At 58.9% G+C, this 19,446-nt stretch overlaps 2 long non-coding RNA genes across 6 annotated transcripts; both read right to left on the reverse strand.

The window, feature by feature from the left end:
• Positions 1 to 3,982: 3,982 nt before the first annotated feature.
• Positions 3,983 to 18,938, reverse strand: LOC127027952 (uncharacterized). Of its 5 annotated transcripts, none has more exons than XR_007767886.1 (3): positions 18,890 to 18,938; positions 12,059 to 12,166; positions 3,983 to 4,038 (listed from the first exon to the last, which is right to left on the reverse strand). It is a non-coding gene; the product is annotated as an uncharacterized LOC127027952 (long non-coding RNA). The 5 variants fall into 5 exon arrangements; XR_007767884.1 differs by lacking the exon at positions 12,059 to 12,166 and adding an exon at positions 18,323 to 18,430; XR_007767885.1 differs by lacking the exon at positions 3,983 to 4,038 and adding an exon at positions 11,617 to 11,673.
• On the reverse strand, positions 12,642 to 13,295 carry LOC127027951 (uncharacterized). The gene is made up of 3 exons (XR_007767881.1): positions 13,089 to 13,295; positions 12,812 to 12,889; positions 12,642 to 12,720 (listed from the first exon to the last, which is right to left on the reverse strand). It is a non-coding gene; the product is annotated as an uncharacterized LOC127027951 (long non-coding RNA).
• Positions 18,939 to 19,446: the final 508 nt, after the last annotated feature.

A 19,446-nucleotide genomic window follows, 5' to 3' on the forward strand; every position in this document is an offset into this window, starting at 1 on the left:
GTCGGATGGTCGCATCCAGAGGGTAGTGCTCAACGGCTTGATGCGCGGACGGAGATCGGTGACGAGCGGTGTCCCTCAGGGGACCAGTACTGTTTAATATCTTCATCAACGACATAGACAGGGGCATCGAGTGCACCCTCAGCAAGTTTGCAGGAGACACCAAGCTGAGTGGTGCGGTTGACAGCACGCCCGAGGGACGGGATGCCATCCAGAGGGAGCTGGACAAGCTCGAGAAGCGGGCCCACGTGAACCTCGTGAGGTTCAACAAGGCCAAGTGCAAGGTCCTGCACCTGGGTCGCGGCAAGCCCCGGTATCAATACAGGCTGGGGGATGAAGGGATTGAGAGCAGCCCTGCCGAGAAGGACTCGGGGAGTACTGGTGGACGAAAAGCTGGACGTGAGCCGGCAACGTGCGCTCGCTGCCCAGAACGCCACCCGTATCCTGGGCTGCATCAAAAGCAGCGTGGCCAGCAGGTCGAGGGAGGGGATTCTGCCCCTCTACTCCGCTCTGGTGAGACCTTCTCCTGGGAAGAAAAGCAGAGCGAGCTGCGGTTGTTCAGCCTGGAGAAGAGAAGGCTCCGGGAGACCTGATTGCAGCCTTTCAGTACTTGAAGGGGGCTTATAAGAAAGATGGGGACCGAGTTTTTAGTAGGGCCTGTTGCAACAGGACAAGGGGTAATGGTTTTAAACTAGAAGAGGGTAGATTCAGACTAGCTATAAGCAGGACATTTTTTTGCGCTGAGGGTGGCGAAACACTGGCACAGGTTGCCCAGAGAGGTGGCAGATGCCCCGTCCCTGGAAGCATTCAAGGTCAGGTTGGACGGGGCTCTGAGCAACGTGATCTAGTTGAAGATGGCCCTGCTCATGGCAGGGCGGTTGGACTAGATGACCTTTAAAGGTCCCTCCCAATGCAAACCATTCTATGATTCTATGATTCAAGGTGCTGGGAGCACTGACTGCAAAGAGCGAGTCAATCTGAGTGTGAAATATGTGTTAGGATAAGTCAAGTGGCTTTTGCCCCTGAAAGCATGTGGCAGAGGAAGAAGGAATTGGTCGGAGTGGTTTTGGGTGGAGTGGAGCAGAAGTTCCATTAACTTGAGCGCCCGAGAGTGCCTGGTCTCTCCGCTACCACAAACTGAATCAAAAGGAAGGACTTGCCTGGTTGTGCCCAACTCGTTGTGTTCGAGCATCTCCCCAGTCTCACAGCCCTAACCTGCGCTGGCTCCCATGTCATACGGTGTCACCCCATCTCCTGACACAGACCCCGGAGGACAATCATGAGGAATTCACGAGGGAAACCCGACCAATTGCCGTGAAAGGGAGCTGGCAACCACGTCTTCCGTCACCTCTCACACTCAGTGGTGACTGAGGGTGCTCCCCAGTTTCCCCTTTCTGCTTTGGTCTTTTGTACAGAGACAGGCTGGGTCTTTTCTATTGCATTGACTTTAGGTGAGGTTCTCCCCTGGTTTTCATCCGTGGGGTGTACAGTGGTCAAGAGCAGAAGACAGACATGGACCTGCTTGAGCGGGTCCAGAGCAGGGCCACAGAGGTGATGAGGGGGCTGGAGCAGGTGTCAGTAGCTGAGGTGTCTGAAGTTAGGTCCCCTGCACGCTATCAACGAGTCTGTGACAAATAGGGGGAAAAAAGACTCCAGCCCTGCTGTTCTCTCAACAGGAGGATTGCATCAAACCAAAAGTCAGTCTGGCCTAGGGTGCCTTGCCTGTGGGTGAAGCCCAATTGGCCACCCCCAATTGGTGATGGCCCATCAATTAGGCCCCTCCCAGGGCCCATTAATTAGTGAGGCCCTTTGTTTGGCCTCCAGGACATTGGCTTGTCAGGCTTGTGTCCCTGGAGGTGCTCTTGAGACTGGCCAGGTCGGGCTCCCATCACTGCCTCCCGCACCGTGCGTCAGCCAGGTTGGTGTCGCTGTCTGTTGCTGGCCATGGTTGTGGGCTCCCCCAGCCCCTCGGGGCCCCGCTGCCGGTCGGAGGAGCCCCGTGCCTGGCTCCTGCCTGCCGACACCGTGGGCACCCATGGCTGCGCCCGGGCATGGGGCGCAGCCAGTGCTGGTGCCTCGCGGGGTTTGCTCTAGGTGCCACCCGGACACTTGTGCGAGAGCTCTGTCCCTCTCTATTTGGAGAGAAACGGCTGATCCCTGTAGCTGTGTGTCGGGGGTGCGTCCTCTGCAGGACATTCGTGTTTTCTGAGAAAATCACCTGCCTTCAGTTCAAAAGGTGTCTGGTGTCCTCAGGCTTTCGACACTAACACTTACACGATTGCCAAAGGATGCCAAATTAATTTTGTTTCAGGAGCTCTTTCTTGCACACTTGTAAGCAAAGGAAAAGGCAGGGAGCTTAGAACCTGAATGTATTTTCATGCTAGACCTGCTGCTAGTGTGTGTCATTAGGTGAAAGACTAAAGATCCATCAGCTTTATCGTCGTCTTTTAATTTCTTTGCCAGTGTGCTGGGGGTTAAGGGTGGCTGTTTGGTCAGTGCCCCCCAACCCCTACCCTGGCGGGGGCCGCCTTCAGCCCTTGCCGTAGGGCCCCACCACGGGGCTCGGGGGCGGGGGGGCCGTTTTTGGTTGGGGCTGGGGCTGGAAGGCGCTGGGCTGGTTCCGCAGCAGCTGGGGAGCCGGAGCCGGGCTGGGGGGCCGCGGGGGCCGTGGGGAGGGCGGGCGCGCCGGTTTTGCAGGCCGGAGCGGCGGCTGCTGGCGTTGCGTCCAGCTCTCAGGGGTGCCGGGGCGGCTGGTGTGGCTGGTGCGGCTGTCCGGGCGCGAGGGCCAGCCGCCGCTTTCCCGCTGGGCTCCTGAAGCTGCAGAGAGGCGCCTGTGGAGAGAGGAGGCCGCTGAGGCCCTCAGCTGCAGACGGGACACAGGGACTGTGCTCCACAGCACGGCCCAGAGCTGGCAAGGCTCACCACCACGGGCGGAGCTGCTGGCACGCCTTGGCTGAGGTGGATGCCTGCACCTCATGGCACCACCAAGCAGGGGGAATCCTCCGGCAGGTTCGCTGGTCAGGAGCGGGCGCGAGGGCGCCTCTCGCTGTCTAGGGCAATCTCGTCCCCCGCGCTTTCTCGTCCTGACCTTGCTTTGCCTCTGCCTGTCGCTCCTGGGGGCTGCTCTTGTCCGGGCAGGGCCACTTTGAGCTAACGCTGGCTCCAGGCAGAGCGGGCTCCCGAGAGGAAGGCCCAGGACTTAAGAGGCCAATTAAAGCACCTGACAGCAGCAGAAACCTCCGCAGAGTTTTCTGGCCAACCGCTCACTCGCCACTCCACAGCAGCCTGACTAGAAAGGCTTCGTGGCCACAAGCAGCCATCGAAGGAAGCAGTGGGGGGGAAAATCAATGACTCACTGTTTTCTCTTCCTCCGCCGCCGGATCACGACACAGCACAACAGTATCGCAAGTGGCAGGGAAATCAGGAGTGCTGCTGTGCCTATCATACAGTTCCTTCGCACGTCTTGAGGACAGAAGACGCTTGCGGAGCTCTGGGCATTGCTCTGGGGACTGTAAACACTTGTGGTTCTCTCGCCGACCACATCTGGAGGAGCAATTTGGAACGTTAGGCCGTCCTGTGCACCACTGGTAAGCTTGCAGCACGTTTGATATGGCCGGGAAGTTCTCTGTTTCCCCCCGGAGCTGGTGCCTGGAGGCACGCTCCCACCCTTTGGGACAGGTTGTCCCAGCGAACAAAACTCGGCAGGCCAGAAGGAGAGCCCGGGGGGAGCGCAGCTGCTTGACCAGTCGCTCCTTCGAGGGACACGGACACAAACCATCCCTGCAGCAGGCATGCCACCCCCAACTCTCCCTCCCGCCGGGCCAGCTCCCACACCCCGAGGGGACGGCGTCAGGCCCTCTGAGAGACACCGGAGCCTTGTTCTCCCTTCTGCCTTTTCTCCAGCATGGGCACTGCTTGCAGCCGCTCCCAGTTTTGGACGCGTCTCCCACTTAGGGACCCAGCAAGACTGCTCAGTACCTGAGTCCGTTCGAAAAAATTCATATACGCCGCCGTGGTGGTCTTCTCCGGGCTTTGACAGCGCTGCCAAAAAGCAGAGACGACAGGTAAAGCCTCAGCAGGGCTCAGGCACAGAGGATGGAGGAGGACGGGGAGGTTCCCTCGAAGCCCCTGCCGATCTGGGAGTCAGGGCATCGCTCTGGACCTCAGCTCACGGAGGGATCCCGCTCTGTGCTGCCCTTGGGCCTTGGCCTCTAGGGACTCTGGGATGCAGCCACCGCGGGAGGTACATTCGATTAAGAGTCCCGTTTCCATCACCTGCGAACGTGCTGCAGATGCCTCGACCCCAAAAACACTTTCAGCTTTGGCTGCTGACGTGAGGTGCAAGAGCGGGCACCGGGGGAAGAGCCTGCTGACACACAGCGATCCTGATGGGTGACACCGGCTGAGCATGGGACAGCAATTACCCTGGCGTGCCGGTGGCTTTCATCGCCTCCGTTTCTTTGGCAGAGACTGGTAGAGAGCCACTGCTTCCTTCTGGAAACGCCTCCTTCCGCACAGCCTCTCGTTCCGACTCTTGAGAAAGCAAGCGGGACAGTGGATCAGATGGAACCGTTCCCCGTCAGGGAGATGGCATCTTCAGGAGCAACCACTTCTCAAAGACATCGATCAGGCTTAGAAAAAAACGCCTGGCTTTTGGGCTGCGCCTAGTCACTGCTCCGAACCACAGCCACGCCCTGAGCTGCTGGGAGCAGCTCAAATCTGCCTACCGCCATCTGCACAAAGCAGCTCCGAGCCGTACTGGTAAAATGGGGCAGCAGCTGCCGCTGGCGCTCGGCTGGAACCCCCAACTGGCAGCAGAGGCTCTGCACCGTCTCTGTGGCTCGCCAGCGCCTGCAAGGCGGGAAGCCCAGCATCGCTGCTGCGAGGCTCTGATCGACCCCTTCCCGCTGTGCAGGCTACAGCGTGTCCGACGTCTATCTAAAACCTCCGGTTGCTGCTCCCACGGCTAAGGCAGAGTGAAATGTACCCACCGTGTCCTCTCTCCAGTTCCTCCAGCATCTGCCTCAGGACTTCAGATGCCTCTGGGACTTTTTTCCTCCTTCAGCTTGGGGCTTTGCTCTTGGGGACCTTAACAGAAAGTATTGGTTCAGTTTCACATGAACACATTACAGAAAACCGAGCACTCAGCCTGTGAGGTCAGCAGAGACAGACTACTCACCCCTGCGATGCCAGCTGGCTCTAGCGCCAGCATCCAGCCGAGGAGCTGGAAAAGTCCTCCCTACGGGCACTTCTGTAACTAAACACGCAGAGAAGCTTCCGTCATCTTTTGTGATCGACATCGCAGAACTGAACGGCAGAAGCGGTAAGGGGATCACGCAAGGAAGGGCACACACGTGCACGTCTCCGTCCTCACACCTGCCGAGCCGCCCGGCTGGCTGACCTTTGGGCTTGAGCTGGCAGCTCTCCAAAGGAGGAAAAAGCCATGATGACGTACCATGCCATCTCCCAGAGGCTCAGTCCTGGAACCCAGCCGGGAAGCTGGATCACTGTCACCCACAGGCATGGCTGCAAAGAAGCGCAGGACAGAACAGCTCCCGTGACACAGTTCCAGATACTTCTTCAGATCAGAGTGGCAGCGAGTGCAATTCAAAGACGGATTACTCCACGGCACCATCTCTCCCTTCCACTCAGGAGCATGGTGCAAGGAGTTACCGCGCTGCCTGCAATGGCACCATGCTGGGGCAAAACGAACCACGCAGGGAGCTGCCGGGAGAAGGGGCTCCCTGGAGGTCACACCAGCTCTAAACTCAACCCCAACAAGCCCGCTGGCTTGGCAGCCGGCACCGGGAGCAGCTCAGGCTCCGAGGGGCCGGCAAAGACAGCTTCGCCAGGCAAAGCGCCCCGAAGCACATCTCTGAGCCTGACCCGTTCCCTCTCTGCTCTTCTCCATGTCTGCGCCTTGGCCACGGAAGGAGCAACTTGCATGTCAGACGGCAAGAAGATGAAAAGGTAGATGCGCCTTCCTCCCACTGACTTACCTGTGGGATTGCTCTCAGGCTCGAGGACAGGAATAGACCAAGAAGTCGGGAAGCCGTCGACCTTGAGAGGATCTTAAGGCAAATTGCACGTGACTAAGCTGTTGCCACATTGTCAGTGGGTATTGTTTCAAGGAAAGGGACATGGAGAACGTACCTCCAGGGTGCCGCAAGGGCTCCAAACCAACGTCCAGCCGAGAAGCTGGATAACCGTTGCCACCGCCCTCATCTAGAAGCAAGCACAGATGAGAAACGTTTCCCTTGCATGTTGGGATCCACTTCTGCCTGAGTGAACTGCAGGCACCGGAAGGGGGTCAGGTAACAACGTGGGAGCCAGACGTAGGTGGAGATTGCCAAAGCGGCAGAGGGGCCTGGTGACCTCTTGGCTGGCTCCTTGCAGCTCTCCACACACTCTTTCCAGGCCATGGGCAACACCCCTCGACGAGCGGATGGACCAACGTACGGCCCCCTGGCGCTTTCTTACCGGGAGAGCTCTCACGCACACAGAGGAAGCCCTCGCGAAAGCACCGGAGGAAAAAAACCATCATCCATGCTCCTCGGGCAGAAGAGCCCACCGGCCTGTGAAAGGCTGCACCAGCACCACCCGCTTACCTGCTCCCCGTGCTCGCCACGGAGCAGCCCTGGCATGCAGGGCCACCAGGAGGAGGAGGAGAGGAGGAGGTGGCGGGCAGGGGCCATGGCCCCCTGTGCTCGCACCATGCTGCTGCTGCTGCTGCTGCTGCTGCTGCTGCTGCCGCTGCTGCTGCTGCTGCTGCTGCTGCTGCTGCTGCTGCAGTAGTCTGGGCCGGGGGCTGAGCGGTCAGTGCTTATGACTGGCGCGGCATCGTGGGGCTCTGTGACCTCACAGCCCCGCTGTGACCTCACAGCCAGGCCGAGGCTGCGTGGGGATGGCTCTCAGGTGCTCGTGGAGGGGCACTGGAGCACAGCCAGGGGAGCTGCCCTCCCGGGTTGGGGAGCCCGTCCCGTCGGGCAGCTCCGTCCAAGGGCTGGGACACAGTCCCACCCGGGGCTGAGCCCCCAGCTCTGCGCTGTTTTCCGGGCACTGTCAGAGGGGCGGTGAGGAGCTCACAGTCCCCCAGAACGGCAGGAAACCACAGCCAAGGGAGTGCTGACCTCCTCGGGTGCTGTTACCAACAGCTCAGGAGGCTGAAGAGGGAGTGATTTCAGTGTCGAGACAAGTGCAAGATCCCCTCCTGGAGGCAGCTGGCAGGCTGGAGCCCAGTTTGGCGCCTTGGGGGACCCCAGGGCTAACGAGTCACTTTGTTTCACGGGAAAGATGAAGCCTTTACTTTTCCATTTCTTCTTCATGTGAAATTGAAGGGAATCCTTTCTGTCAGGGTCCTCAAAGAGCAAAGTCAATCAATAAAACAGAAAAATAGTCTCTTAAAAATATTTGACAATAAGGAATCGAGATGCAAAAGGAAGCCTCGAGAGAGCAGCTGGTGGGTATAGGCTGCCCGACCAACCCAGTGGCCTTCGCTGATGGAGTGACTACATCAGTGGACGAGGGAAGAGCTACCCATGTCATCTGTCTGGACTTCTGTAAGGCCTTTGACACAGTCCCCCCAACATCCTCCTCTCTCAGTTGGACCTGATGGACGGACTGTTCGGTGGATAAGGAAGTGGTCGGATGGTCGCATCCAGAGGGTAGTGCTCAACGGCTCGATGCGCGGACGGAGATCGGTGACGAGCGGTGTCCCTCAGGGGACCAGTACTGTTTAATATCTTCATCAACGACATAGACAGGGGCATCGAGTGCACCCTCAGCAAGTTTGCAGGAGACACCAAGCTGAGTGGTGCGGTTGACAGCACGCCCGAGGGACGGGATGCCATCCAGAGGGAGCTGGACAAGCTCGAGAAGCGGGCCCACGTGAACCTCGTGAGGTTCAACAAGGCCAAGTGCAAGGTCCTGCACCTGGGTCGCGGCAAGCCCCGGTATCAATACAGGCTGGGGGATGAAGGGATTGAGAGCAGCCCTGCCGAGAAGGACTCGGGGAGTACTGGTGGACGAAAAGCTGGACGTGAGCCGGCAACGTGCGCTCGCTGCCCAGAACGCCACCCGTATCCTGGGCTGCATCAAAAGCAGCGTGGCCAGCAGGTCGAGGGAGGGGATTCTGCCCCTCTACTCCGCTCTGGTGAGACCTTCTCCTGGGAAGAAAAGCAGAGCGAGCTGCGGTTGTTCAGCCTGGAGAAGAGAAGGCTCCGGGGAGACCTGATTGCAGCCTTTCAGTACGAAGGGGGCTTATAAGAAAGATGGGGACCGAGTTTTTAGTAGGGCCTGTTGCAACAGGACAAGGGGTAATGGTTTTAAACTAGAAGAGGGTAGATTCAGACTAGCTATAAGCAGGACATTTTTTTGCGCTGAGGGTGGCGAAACACTGGCACAGGTTGCCCAGAGAGGTGGCAGATGCGCCGTCCCTGGAAGCATTCAAGGTCAGGTTGGACGGGGCTCTGAGCAACGTGATCTAGTTGAAGATGGCCCTGCTCATGGCAGGGGCGGTTGGACTAGATGACCTTTAAAGGTCCCTCCCAATGCAAACCATTCTATGATTCTATGATTCAAGGTGCTGGGAGCACTGACTGCAAAGAGCGAGTCAATCTGAGTGTGAAATATGTGTTAGGATAAGTCAAGTGGCTTTTGCCCCTGAAAGCATGTGGCAGAGGAAGAAGGAATTGGTCGGAGTGGTTTTGGGTGGAGTGGAGCAGAAGTTCCATTAACTTGAGTGCCCGAGAGTGCCTGGTCTCTCCGCTACCACAAACTGAATCAAAAGGAAGGACTTGCCTGGTTGTGCCCAACTCGTTGTGTTCGAGCATCTCCCCAGTCTCACAGCCCTAACCTGCGCTGGCTCCCATGTCATACGGTGTCACCCCATCTCCTGACACAGACCCCGGAGGACAATCATGAGGAATTCACGAGGGAAACCCGACCAATTGCCGTGAAAGGGGAGCTGGCAACCACGTCTTCCGTCACCTCTCACACTCAGTGGTGACTGAGGGTGCTCCCCAGTTTCCCCTTTCTGCTTTGGTCTTTTGTACAGAGACAGGCTGGGTCTTTTCTATTGCATTGACTTTAGGTGAGGTTCTCCCCTGGTTTTCATCCGTGGGGTGTACAGTGGTCAAGAGCAGAAGAAGACATGGACCTGCTTGAGCGGGTCCAGAGCAGGGCCACAGAGGTGATGAGGGGGCTGGAGCAGGTGTCAGTAGCTGAGGTGTCTAAAGTTAGGTCCCCTGCACGCTATCAACGAGTCTGTGACAAATAGGGGGAAAAAAGACTCCAGCCCTGCTGTTCTCTCAACAGGAGGATTGCATCAAACCAAAAGTCAGTCTGGCCTAGGGTGCCTTGCCTGTGGGTGAAGCCCAATTGGCCACCCCCAATTGGTGATGGCCCATCAATTAGGCCCCTCCCAGGGCCCATTAATTAGCGAGGCCCTTTGTTTGGCCTCCAGGACATTGGCTTGTCAGGCTTGTGTCCCTGGAGGTGCTCTTGAGACTGGCCAGGTGGGCTCCCATCACGCCTCCCGCACCGTGCGTCAGCCAGGTTGGTGTCGCTGTCTGTTGCTGGCCATGGTTGTGGGCTCCCCCAGCCCCTCGGGGCCCCGCTGCCGGTCGGAGGAGCCCCGTGCCTGGCTCCTGCCTGCCGACACCGTGGGCACCCACGGCTGCGCCCGGGCATGGGGCGCAGCCAGTGCTGGTGCCTCGCGGGGTTTGCTCTAGGTGCCACCCGGACACTTGTGCGAGAGCTCTGTCCCTCTCTATTTGGAGAGAAACGGCTGATCCCTGTAGCTGTGTGTCGGGGGTCGTCCTCTGCAGGACATTCGTGTTTTCTGAGAAAATCACCTGCCTTCAGTTCAAAAGGTGTCTGGTGTCCTCAGGCTTTCGACACTAACACTTACACGATTGCCAAAGGATGCCAAATTAATTTTGTTTCAGGAGCTCTTTCTTGCACACTTGTAAGCAAAGGAAAAGGCAGGGAGCTTAGAACCTGAATGTATTTTCATGCTAGACCTGCTGCTAGTGTGTGTCATTAGGTGAAAGACTAAAGATCCATCAGCTTTATCGTCGTCTTTTAATTTCTTTGCCAGTGTGCTGGGGGTTAAGGGTGGCTGTTTGGTCAGTGCCCCCCAACCCCTACCCTGGCGGGGGCCGCCTTCAGCCCTTGCCGTAGGGCCCCACCACGGGGCTCGGGGGCGGGGGGCCGTTTTGGTTGGGGCTGGGGCTGGAAGGCGCTGGGCTGGTTCCGCAGCAGCTGGGGAGCCGGAGCCGGGCTGGGGGCCGCGGGGGCCGTGGGGAGGGCGGGCGCGCCGGTTTTGCAGGCCGGAGCGGCGGCTGCTGGCGTTGCGTCCAGCTCTCAGGGTGCCGGGGCGGCTGGTGTGGCTGGTGCGGCTGTCCGGGCGCGAGGGCCAGCCGCCGCTTTCCCGCTGGGCTCCTGAAGCTGCAGAGAGGCGCCTGTGGAGAGAGGAGGCCGCTGAGGCCCTCAGCTGCAGACGGGACACAGGGACTGTGCTCCACAGCACGGCCCAGAGCTGGCAAGGCTCACCACCACGGGCGGAGCTGCTGGCACGCCTTGGCTGAGGTGGATGCCTGCACCTCATGGCACCACCAAGCAGGGGGAATCCTCCGGGCAGGTTCGCTGGTCAGGAGCGGGCGCGAGGGCGCCTCTCGCTGTCTAGGGCAATCTCGTCCCCCGCGCTTTCTCGTCCTGACCTTGCTTTGCCTCTGCCTGTCGCTCCTGGGGGCTGCTCTTGTCCGGGCAGGGCCACTTTGAGCTAACGCTGGCTCCAGGCAGAGCGGGCTCCCGAGAGGAAGGCCCAGGACTTAAGAGGCCAATTAAAGCACCTGACAGCAGCAGAAACCTCCGCAGAGTTTTCTGGCCAACCGCTCACTCGCCACTCCACAGCAGCCTGACTAGAAAGGCTTCGTGGCCACAAGCAGCCATCGAAGGAAGCAGTGGGGGGAAAATCAATGACTCACTGTTTTCTCTTCCTCCGCCGCCGGATCACGACACAGCACAACAGTATCGCAAGTGGCAGGGAAATCAGGAGTGCTGCTGTGCCTATCATACAGTTCCTTCGCACGTCTTGAGGACAGAAGACGCTTGCGGAGCTCTGGGCATTGCTCTGGGGACTGTAAACACTTGTGGTTCTCTCGCCGACCACATCTGGAGGAGCAATTTGGAACGTTAGGCCGTCCTGTGCACCACTGGTAAGCTTGCAGCACGTTTGATGGCCGGGAAGTTCTCTGTTTCCCCCCGGAGCTGGTGCCTGGAGGCACGCTCCCACCCTTTGGGACAGGTTGTCCCAGCGAACAAAACTCGGCAGGCCAGAAGGAGAGCCCGGGGGGGAGCGCAGCTGCTTGACCAGTCGCTCCTTCGAGGGACACGGACACAAACCATCCCTGCAGCAGGCATGCCACCCCCAACTCTCCCTCCCGCCGGGCCAGCTCCCACACCCCGAGGGGACGGCGTCAGGCCCTCTGAGGAGACACCGGAGCCTTGTTCTCCCCTTCTGCCTTTTCTCCAGCATGGGCACTGCTTGCAGCCGCTCCCAGTTTTGGGACGCGTCTCCCACTTAGGGACCCCAGCAAGACTGCTCAGTACCTGAGTCCGTTCGAAAAAATTCATATACGCCGCCGTGGTGGTCTTCTCCGGGCTTTGACAGCGCTGCCAAAAAGCAGAGACGACAGGTAAAGCCTCAGCAGGGCTCAGGCACAGAGGATGGAGGAGGACGGGGAGGTTCCCTCGAAGCCCCTGCCCGATCTGGGAGTCAGGGCATCGCTCTGGACTCAGCTCACGGGAGGGATCCCGCTCTGTGCTGCCCTTGGGCCTTGGGCCTCTAGGGACTCTGGGATGCAGCCACCGCGGGAGGTACATTCGATTAAGAGTCCCGTTTCCATCACCTGCGGAACGTGCTGCAGATGCCTCGACCCCAAAACACTTTCAGCTTTGGCTGCTGACGTGAGGTGCAAGAGCGGGCACCGGGGGAAGAGCCTGCTGACACACAGCGATCCTGATGGGTGACACCGGCTGAGCATGGGACAGCAATTACCTGGCGTGCCGGTGGCTTTCATCGCCTCCGTTTCTTTGGCAGAGACTGGTAGAGAGCCACTGCTTCCTTCTGGAAACGCCTCCTTCCGCACAGCCTCTCGTTCCGACTCTTGAAAAGAGCGGGACAGTTGGATCAGATGGAACCGTTCCCCGTCAGGGAGATGGCATCTTCAGGAGGCAACACTTCTCAAAGACATCGATCAGGCTTAGAAAAAACGCCTGGGCTTTTGGGCTGCGCCTAGTCACTGCTCCGAACCACAGCCACGCCTGAGCTGCTGGGAGCAGCTCAAATCTGCCTACCGCCATCTGCACAAAGCAGCTCCGAGCCGTACTGGTAAAAGTGGGGCAGCAGCTGCCGCTGGCGCTCGGCTGGAACCCCAACTGGCAGCAGAGGCTCTGCACCGTCTCTGTGGCTCGCCAGCGCCTGCAAGGCGGGAAGCCCAGCATCGCTGCTGCGAGGCTCTGATCGACCCCTTCCCGCTGTGCAGGCTACAGCGTGTCCCGACGTCTATCTAAAACCTCCGGTTGCTGACTCCCACGGCTAAGGCAGAGTGAAATGTACCCACCGTGTCCTCTCCAGTTCCTCCAGCATCTGCCTCAGGACTTCAGATGCCTCTGGGGACTTTTTTCCTCCTTCAGCTTGGGGCTTTGCTCTTGGAGGACCTTAACAGAAAGTATTTGGTTCAGTTTCACATGAACACATTACAGAAACCGAGCACTCAGCCTGTGAGGTCAGCAGAGACAGACTACTCACCCCTGCGATGCCAGCTGGGCTCTAGCGCAGCATCCAGCCGAGGAGCTGGAAAAGTCCTCCCTACGGGCACTTCTGTAACTAAACACGCAGAGAAGCTTCCGTCATCTTTTGTGATCGACATCGCAGAACTGAACGGCAGAAGCGGTAAGGGGATCACGCAAGGAGAGGGCACACACGTGCACGTCTCCGTCCTCCAACCTGCCGAGCCGCCCGGCTGGCTGACCTTTGGGCTTTGAGCTGGCAGCTCTCAAAGGAGGAAAAAGCCATGATGACGTACCCATGCCATCTCCCAGAGGCTCAGTCCTGGAACCCAGCCGGGAAGCTGGATCACTGTCACCCACAGGCATGGCTGCAAAGAAGCGCAGGACAGAACAGCTCCCGTGACACAGTTCCAGATACTTCTTCAGATCAGAGTGGCAGCGAGTGCAATTCAAAGACGGGATTACTCCACGGCACTCATCTCTCCCTTCCACTCAGGAGCATGGTGCAAGGAGTTACCGCGTGCCTGCAATGGCACCATGCTGGGGCAAAACGAACCACCAGGGAGCTGCCGGGAGAAGGGGCTCCCTGGAGGTCACACCAGCTCTAAACTCAACCCCAACAAGCCCGCTGGCTTGGCAGCCGGCACCGGGAGCAGCTCAGGCTCCGAGGGGCTGGCAAAGACAGCTTCGCCAGGCAAAGCGCCCCGAAGCACATCTCTGAGCCTGACCCGTTCCCTCTCTGCTTCTCCATGTCTGCGCCTTGGCCACGGAAGGAGCAACTTGCATGTCAGACGGCAAGAAGATGAAAAGGTAGATGCGCCTTCCTCCCACTGACTTACCTGTGGGATTGCTCTCAGGCTCGAGGACAGGAATAGACCAAGAAGTCGGGAAGCCGTCGACCTTGAGAGGATCCTGCAAAAGGAAGCCTCGGAGAGGCAGCTGGTGGGTATAGGCTGCCCGACCAACCAGTGGCCTTCGCTGATGGAGTGACTACATCAGTGGACGAGGAAGAGCTACCCATGTCATCTGTCTGGACTTCTGTAAGGCCTTTGACACAGTCCCCCCCAACATCCTCCTCTCTCAGTTGGACCTGATGGACGACTGTTCGGTGGATAAGGAAGTGGTCGGATGGTCGCATCCAGAGGGTAGTGCTCAACGGCTCGATGCGCGGACGGAGATCGGTGACGAGCGGTGTCCCTCAGGGGACCAGTACTGTTTTAATATCTTCATCAACGACATAGACAGGGGCATCGAGTGCACCCTCAGCAAGTTTGCAGGAGACACCAAGCTGAGTGGTGCGGTTGACAGCACGCCCGAGGGACGGGATGCCATCCAGAGGGAGCTGGACAAGCTCGAGAAGCGGGCCCACGTGAACCTCGTGAGGTTCAACAAGGCCAAGTGCAAGGTCCTGCACCTGGGTCGCGCAAGCCCCGGTATCAATACAGGCTGGGGGATGAAGGATTGAGAGCAGCCCTGCCGAGAAGGACTCGGGGAGTACTGGTGGACGAAAAGCTGGACGTGAGCCGGCAACGTGCGCTCGCTGCCCAGAACGCCACCCGTATCCTGGGCTGCATCAAAAGCAGCGTGGCCAGCAGGTCGAGGGAGGGGATTCTGCCCCTCTACTCCGCTCTGGTGAGACCTTCTCCTGGGAAGAAAGCAGAGCGAGCTGCGGTTGTTCAGCCTGGAGAAGAGAAGGCTCCGGGAGACCTGATTGCAGCCTTTCAGTACTTGAAGGGGGCTTATAAGAAAGATGGGACCGAGTTTTTAGTAGGGCCTGTTGCAACAGGACAAGGGGTAATGGTTTTAAACTAGAAGAGGGTAGATTCAGACTAGCTATAAGCAGGACATTTTTTTGCGCTGAGGGTGGCGAAACACTGGCACAGGTTGCCCAGAGAGAGGTGGCAGATGCCCCGTCCCTGGAAGCATTCAAGGTCAGGTTGGACGGGGCTCTGAGCAACGTGATCTAGTTGAAGATGGCCCTGCTCATGGCAGGGCGGTTGACTAGATGACCTTTAAAGGTCCCTCCAATGCAAACCATTCTATGATTCTATGATTCAAGGTGCTGGGAGCACTGACTGCAAAGAGCGAGTCAATCTGAGTGTGAAATATGTGTTAGGATAAGTCAAGTGGCTTTTGCCCCTGAAAGCATGTGGCAGAGGAAGAAGGAATTGGTCGGAGTGGTTTGGGTGGAGTGGAGCAGAAGTTCCATTAACTTGAGCGCCCGAGAGTGCCTGTCTCTCCGCTACCACAAACTGAATCAAAAGGAAGGACTTGCCTGGTTGTGCCAACTCGTTGTGTTCGAGCATCCCCCAGTCTCACAGCCCTAACCTGCGCTGGCTCCCATGTCATACGGTGTCACCCCATCTCCTGACACAGACCCCGGAGGACAATCATGAGGAATTCACGAGGGAAACCCGACCAATTGCCGTGAAAGGGAGCTGGCAACCACGTCTTCCGTCACCTCTCACACTCAGTGGTGACTGAGGGTGCTCCCCAGTTTCCCCTTTCTGCTTTGGTCTTTTGTACAGAGACAGGCTGGGTCTTTTCTATTGCATTGACTTTAGGTGAGGTTCTCCCCTGGTTTTCATCCGTGGGGTGTACAGTGGTCAAGAGCAGAAGACAGACATGGACCTGCTTGAGCGGGTCCAGAGCAGGCCACAGAGGTGATGAGGGGCTGGAGCAGGTGTCAGTAGCTGAGGTGTCTGAAGTTAGGTCCCCTGCACGCTATCAACGAGTCTGTGACAAATAGGGGGAAAAAGACTCCAGCCCTGCTGTTCTCTCAACAGGAGGATTGCATCAAACCAAAAGTCAGTCTGGCCTAGGGTGCCTTGCCTGTGGGTGAAGCCCAATTGGCCACCCCCAATTGGTGATGGCCATCAATTAGGCCCCTCCCAGGGCCCATTAATTAGTGAGGCCCTTTGTTTGGCCTCCAGGACATTGGCTTGTCAGGCTTGTGTCCCTGGAGGTGCTCTTGAGACTGGCCAGGTGGGCTCCCATCACGCCTCCCGCACCGTGCGTCAGCCAGGTTGGTGTCGCTGTCTGTTGCTGGCCATGTTGTGGGCTCCCCCAGCCCCTCGGGGCCCCGCTGCCGGTCGGAGGAGCCCCGTGCCTGGCTCCTGCCTGCCGACACCGTGGGCACCCACGGCTGCGCCCGGGCATGGGGCGCAGCCAGTGCTGGTGCCTCGCGGGGTTTGCTCTAGGTGCCACCCGGACACTTGTGCGAGAGCTCTGTCCCTCTCTATTTGGAGAGAAACGGCTGATCCCTGTAGCTGTGTGTCGGGGTGCGTCCTCTGCAGGACATTCGTGTTTTCTGAGAAAATCACCTGCCTTCAGTTCAAAAGGTGTCTGGTGTCCTCAGGCTTTCGACACTAACACTTACACGATTGCCAAAGGATGCCAAATTAATTTTGTTTCAGGAGCTCTTTCTTGCACACTTGTAAGCAAAGGAAAAGGCAGGGAGCTTAGAACCTGAATGTATTTTCATGCTAGACCTGCTGCTAGTGTGTGTCATTAGGTGAAAGACTAAAGATCCATCAGCTTTATCGTCGTCTTTTAATTTCTTTGCCAGTGTGCTGGGGGTTAAGGGTGGCTGTTTGGTCAGTGCCCCCCCAACCCCTACCCTGGCGGGGGCCGCCTTCAGCCCTTGCCGTAGGGCCCCACCACGGGGCTCGGGGGGGGGGGGCCGTTTTGGTTGGGGCTGGGGCTGGAAGGCGCTGGGCTGGTTCCGCAGCAGCTGGGGAGCCGGAGCCGGGCTGGGGGGCCGCGGGGGCCGTGGGGAGGGCGGGCGCGCCGGTTTTGCAGGCCGGAGCGGCGGCTGCTGGCGTTGCGTCCAGCTCTCAGGGGTGCCGGGGCGGCTGGTGTGGCTGGTGCGGCTGTCCGGGCGCGAGGGCCAGCCGCCGCTTTCCCGCTGGGCTCCTGAAGCTGCAGAGAGGCGCCTGTGGAGAGAGGAGGCCGCTGAGGCCCTCAGCTGCAGACGGGACACAGGGACTGTGCTCCACAGCACGGCCCAGAGCTGGCAAGGCTCACCACCACGGGCGGAGCTGCTGGCACGCCTTGGCTGAGGTGGATGCCTGCACCTCATGGCACCACCAAGCAGGGGGAATCCTCCGGGCAGGTTCGCTGGTCAGGAGCGGGCGCGAGGGCGCCTCTCGCTGTCTAGGGCAATCTCGTCCCCCGCGCTTTCTCGTCCTGACCTTGCTTTGCCTCTGCCTGTCGCTCCTGGGGGCTGCTCTTGTCCGGGCAGGGCCACTTTGAGCTAACGCTGGCTCCAGGCAGAGCGGGCTCCCGAGAGGAAGGCCCAGGACTTAAGAGGCCAATTAAAGCACCTGACAGCAGCAGAAACCTCCGCAGAGTTTTCTGGCCAACCGCTCACTCGCCACTCCACAGCAGCCTGACTAGAAAGGCTTCGTGGCCACAAGCAGCCATCGAAGGAAGGGGGGGAAAATCAATGACTCACTGTTTTCTCTTCCTCCGCCGCCGGATCACGACACAGCACAACAGTATCGCAAGTGGCAGGGAAATCAGGAGTGCTGCTGTGCCTATCATACAGTTCCTTCGCACGTCTTGAGGACAGAAGACGCTTGCGGAGCTCTGGGCATTGCTCTGGGGACTGTAAACACTTGTGGTTCTCTCGCCGACCACATCTGGAGGAGCAATTTGGAACGTTAGGCCGTCCTGTGCACCACTGGTAAGCTTGCAGCACGTTTGATATGGCCGGGAAGTTCTCTGTTTCCCCCGGAGCTGGTGCCTGGAGGCACGCTCCCACCCTTTGGGACAGGTTGTCCCAGCGAACAAAACTCGGCAGGCCAGAAGGAGAGCCCGGGGGGAGCGCAGCTGCTTGACCAGTCGCTCCTTCGAGGGACACGGACACAAACCATCCCTGCAGCAGGCATGCCACCCCCAACTCTCCCTCCCGCCGGGCCAGCTCCCACACCCCGAGGGGACGGCGTCAGGCCCTCTGAGGAGACACCGGAGCCTTGTTCTCCCCTTCTGCCTTTTCTCCAGCATGGGCACTGCTTGCAGCCGCTCCCAGTTTTGGGACGCGTCTCCCACTTAGGGACCCCAGCAAGACTGCTCAGTACCTGAGTCCGTTCGAAAAAATTCATATACGCCGCCGTGGTGGTCTTCTCCGGGCTTTGACAGCGCTGCCAAAAAGCAGAGACGACAGGTAAAGCCTCAGCAGGGCTCAGGCACAGAGGATGGAGGAGGACGGGGAGGTTCCCTCGAAGCCCCTGCCCGATCTGGGAGTCAGGGCATCGCTCTGGACCTCAGCTCACGGGAGGGATCCCGCTCTGTGCTGCCCTTGGGCCTTGGGCCTCTAGGGACTCTGGGATGCAGCCACCGCGGGAGGTACATTCGATTAAGAGTCCCGTTTCCATCACCTGCGGAACGTGCTGCAGATGCCTCGACCCCAAAACACTTTCAGCTTTGGCTGCTGACGTGAGGTGCAAGAGCGGGCACCGGGGGAAGAGCCTGCTGGCACACAGCGATCCTGATGGGTGACACCGGCTGAGCATGGGACAGCAATTACCTGGCGTGCCGGTGGCTTTCATCGCCTCCGTTTCTTTGGCAGAGACTGGTAGAGAGCCACTGCTTCCTTCTGGAAACGCCTCCTTCCGCACAGCCTCTCGTTCCGACTCTTGAGAAAGCAAGCGGGACAGTTGGATCAGATGGAACCGTTCCCCGTCAGGGAGATGGCATCTTCAGGAGGCAACACTTCTCAAAGACATCGATCAGGCTTAGAAAAAACGCCTGGGCTTTTGGGGCTGCGCCTAGTCACTGCTCCGAACCACAGCCACGCCTGAGCTGCTGGGAGCAGCTCAAATCTTGCCTACCGCCATCTGCACAAAGCAGCTCCGAGCCGTACTGGTAAAAGTGGGGCAGCAGCTGCCGCTGGCGCTCGCTGGAACCCCAACTGGCAGCAGAGGCTCTGCACCGTCTCTGGGCTCGCCAGCGCCTGCAAGGCGGGAAGCCAGCATCGCTGCTGCGAGGCTCTGATCGACCCCTTCCCGCTGTGCAGGCTACAGCGTGTCCCGACGTCTATCTAAAACCTCCGGTTGCTGACTCCCACGGCTAAGGCAGAGTGAAATGTACCCACCGTGTCCTCTCTCCAGTTCCTCCAGCATCTGCCTCAGGACTTCAGATGCTCTGGGGACTTTTTCCTCCTTCAGCTTGGGGCTTTGCTCTTGGAGGACCTTAACAGAAAGTATTTGGTTCAGTTTCACATGAACACATTACAGAAACCGAGCACTCAGCCTGTGAGGTCAGCAGAGACAGACTACTCACCCCTGCGATGCCAGCTGGGCTCTAGCGCAGATCCAGCCGAGGAGCTGGAAAAGTCCTCCCTACGGGCACTTCTGTAACTAAACACGCAGAGAAGCTTCCGTCATCTTTTGTGATCGACATCGGCAGAACTGAACGGCAGAAGCGGTAAGGGGATCACGCAAGGAGAGGGCACACACGTGCACGTCTCCGTCCTCACACCTGCCGAGCCGCCCGGCTGGCTGACCTTTGGGCTTTGAGCTGGCAGCTCTCAAAGGGAGGAAAAAGCCATGATGACGTACCCATGCCATCTCCAGAGGCTCAGTCCTGGAACCCAGCCGGGAAGCTGGATCACTGTCACCCACAGGCATGGCTGCAAAGAAGCGCAGGACA

The sequence above is a fragment of the Gymnogyps californianus genome, unplaced genomic scaffold (assembly GCF_018139145.2).
Source record: "Gymnogyps californianus isolate 813 unplaced genomic scaffold, ASM1813914v2 HiC_scaffold_108, whole genome shotgun sequence".
In the NCBI taxonomy this organism is placed as follows: Eukaryota; Metazoa; Chordata; class Aves; order Accipitriformes; family Cathartidae; genus Gymnogyps; species Gymnogyps californianus.